Raw genomic sequence first — 2,159 nt, forward strand, 5'->3', positions numbered from 1 at the left:
CGAAGGCCAGGCCCGTCAGTGGAAGAGCTAGGATCAGACCCGAGCAGCGCGGCTTGGTTGCTGGTGACCTGGCCGCTGAGCCCCGGCCTCCCTCTCTGAGGCTCCCTCCTACCTCTGACCTGAACCTGCCGCATTCTCTTTCCTCCGTCTTTTCTCTCCCAGACCTACTCGTCGGCAGCTGATCCTCGACCTGCAGTGGGGTCACATCCTGATAAACCCACTGTACGGTGAAAATCCTGTAAGTTGGAAATGCATTTACTACAGCGAACCTATGGAACACCATAGTTTAGCCTCCTGTAAACGTGCTCAGAACCCGGGCGTGAGCCTGCAGTTGGGCAAAAGCCTATTTTGTAAGAAAGTGTTGGTTATCTCACGCAATGAGAGTGAAGAACAGAATGGCGAGCGGGTACAGATGGCTGTCAGTGTGTCGGTGGTTGACCCCCCTGACCCCTGGTTGACGGGGAGCGACGGCACTGTCCACCCCGCATCGTGGGAGAGGGTCGTGGGGCCAGGGAGCCTCCAAGCGTCCTTGCCTTGGAGCTGGGGGGGGGTGGGCTCTTCTGTAACAATAACCTTGAAGGTTCCTGCACCCTGGCTGGTGGGAGTCCATCATTCTCCAGGAGCCATGTACCCAGCAGCTTATTTGCCTACCCACCCGGGCCGTGGGGGGCTCAGGGGCCTGGGGCAGCTGTGCAGGCAGGCTGAGCTCTCCCTGCAGAGGCCGCTCTGCCGGAGGCCTGACACCCACAGCCTGCCCTCTGCCGGCTGTTCCCCCCCCCCGCCCCCCCCCCCCCACCCCCCCGGCCCGCGCTGGAAGGTGTCTGATGAGCTCAATCCCCCTGGGGCCTCAGAGGCCATCCCTGTGGAACCAGGCCTCCCCGCCTGGAAGGAAGGGACTGCAGGGCCGCCCTGGCCTGCGCGGGGCCGACTTGAGACCCAGGCTTGTGCCACGGCCTCTTCTCTCCGGGGACAGAACGGCTCACTCGGTTCGCACTGCGGGACTGTGGTGGAGCTTCGGACCGCCGCGGACCAGCGCCTTCAGTTCCATCTCTGCCCAACCTCGCCTCCAGCACACGGCGCACACACCCCCGTGCCCGCCTGTCGGGGGCCACCGGTCGGGACAGTCACTCAAGGACTATCCCTTCCAGCTTCGTGTCTAGTGGTCAAGCTGCCTCTTGCCCACACCGGGAGGCTTTCCATCCACGGGGTGAGAAATCCCGGCCTGGGCTGACCTCCCAGGATTTGCCAAGGCGGCGGCACTGCGCGCCGTCTCCACCAGGAGGCGATTGGAGAGAAAAATGCGCGGGCAGTTGCTGGGAAGCTTCCCCCAGGCTCGAGGGCAATTTTTTCTAATGCTCTCGTCCCACCGCCGTGTATACAAAAAAAAAAAAAAAAACACCCCAAACAACATTTTCCTGGTCTCACCCTTCCACTTTGCCACTTACTCACCGTGAAATTGCCTTCTATTTCAGTAAAATAATTTCTGGCTAACACGGTGGGGGGTGGGGGTCTTCCCTCCGGATCCACAGGTCAGTGAACTCCCTGCACATGGGGTCTTTAGAGCACTTTCCTTCAAAACTGTCGGATTTTCAGGAAACTGAGTCGCAGAGAGGCTTAAGATCTCTGTGCCTCACTCCCCCTCATCTGTACAGCAGTGATGTTATTCCCTGATAAAGTCTTTATGAGGATTAAGGAATTCCAGGTAATGTGCTCACAACAGTGCGTGGCATGCAGTAAGCGCTTACTAAATACCAGTCGTTGTTGTTTTCCTGACGCCTGGGCCTGGCTGTGCAATTTCTTCGCTGGCCTTCGCTCCGCATGCTCAGGGCGGCTCCCGCAGCCTTTCAGCCACGGGGGCTCCTTGGAGAGCTGACACCGGGTGGGGGGTAACGACTTCCCTTCTGATGCTCTGAAACCCAAGCCACTAGCTTGGAGGGGAAGCATCCGACCCCTCGGGAGCCCCGCTGGGCCCTAGGAAGAGAAGGGGCTCAGGAAGCCTGCAGGTCTCCAAGCTGGACGGTCCCAGCGAGGGGGCCTCTGTCCTGAGCAGAGCTCGATGCGCCAACTTCCAGATCCTCGGCAAGTAAGGACCTGGCTTAGTTCCTCTGCAGGACCGAGGCCCTTGTGGACTAAAACAGGCTATCTCCCAGGAGTCCTTG

The sequence above is a fragment of the Mirounga angustirostris genome, unplaced genomic scaffold (genome assembly GCF_029215605.1).
Source record: "Mirounga angustirostris isolate CCGP_5_RB_7025 unplaced genomic scaffold, mMirAng1.0.hap1 SCAF_14, whole genome shotgun sequence".
NCBI lineage: Eukaryota > Metazoa > Chordata > Mammalia > Carnivora > Phocidae > Mirounga > Mirounga angustirostris.